We start from the raw sequence: 1547 nt of genomic DNA on the forward strand, positions 1-1547 counted from the left end.
ACACACACACACTGGCCACAAAGACCCTTTGCATTATAGTGTGTCCTCTGTTACTGACTTGTTACCTCCACCACCAAATGTGGATGGAGGTTATTTTTTCACCCCTGTCTGTCTGTTTGTTTGTTTGTCCGTTTGTAAACAAAATATCTAAATGAGTTGTCGGCGGATTCGGACGAAATTTGGCAGAGATGTAGTGTATGTGACAAGGACGAAATGATTATATATTTGTGAGGATTTGGATCCGGCTACTATAATTTTTAAAGTGATTCTTCACCATTGTGAGATAGGGCCAAAAACTATACATAGCAGGATATCTCAAAAAGTTGTAGAGGGATTTAGACGAAACTTGGTGGAGAGGTTGGGTTGTGGAAGATCTGACAAGACAAGGAAGAATCGATTCAATTTTGGTGAAGATCTGAATATAGATTCGGATATGTGAATTATTTAATTTAAGTTATTCTTCACCATTGGGAGATAGGGATAAAAACGATACATAGCAGGATATCTCAAAAAGTTATGGATGGATTTGGACGAAACTTGGTGGAGAGGTTGTGTGTGTGACAAGAAAAAAATCAATTCAATTTTGGTGAAGATCCGGATCCGGATCCAGCTATGAGAATTTTAAAATGATTCTTCACCATTGAGTGATATTATATGGACAACCAGGCGGAGATATGCTCTCTACCGAGTGCCGTTCTAGTCTAATTTGTTTTCCAGATATGGCCTCAGCATGACAGACACCAGTGAGTACATGACAGGGGAGAGACTGATTAGTTGTGTTTGGGTTCACGACTGCATGCGACAAGGAGCAAGTTTTGAAGACATCAGGACAAGATTTTCGCAGATGTTTGATAAGCTCGCTCCTATGCGCAACACGATGTGGGCATGGGAGAATAAGGCTTTTTCAACAGGGAGTGTCCTTGATTTAACTTGATTTAGAGCAAGGCTCTTCTGCAGCGATTTCCCACCATTAAATCAAGACGAAGCGTATTTTTTTTCGGATGATTGTGCTATTTACCTCAGCAATCGATCCAGGAATGTTTATTTTTGGTGCAAAGAAAATCCTCATTGTTATGAGGTAATTGAACAGCATCCTCCTCATGTCATGATGTGGGCAGCAATTTCAGAAGATCACTTGATAGGACCATATTTTTAGCCGCGTCGCAGACGCTGCTCATAGAGTGCCCTCTGCTGTTGTTGTTGTTGTTGTTGTTCTTCTTCTTGTTCTTGTTCTTGCAGAGAAGACAAAACCTCAAAGCTCCACCCATTCTGGGAACCATAGCTCCACCCATTCTGGGAGAGCCTTCATATAAACAAATATCCACCATTTTATTAACTCGCATAGCTTTGAGGCCTGTTTTGTAGGCCCGTGGTGTCTTCCTCTCTCACACAGTTTTATTTCAAATCAAATTCGATATATCATTTCATTTTTCACAGTCGCTAACATAGTTTTAGACTCGGTTGAAAAAAAACGGGAAGAAAATCCGATGAAAGTTGCCCTTTATAGAACGAAATGAATTCTCAAAGGCCTGTAACTTCAAGTCCAT

This window comes from Myxine glutinosa, chromosome 2, assembly GCF_964187855.1.
Source record: "Myxine glutinosa chromosome 2, kmMyxGlut1.1, whole genome shotgun sequence".
Taxonomy (NCBI): Eukaryota; Metazoa; Chordata; class Myxini; order Myxiniformes; family Myxinidae; genus Myxine; species Myxine glutinosa.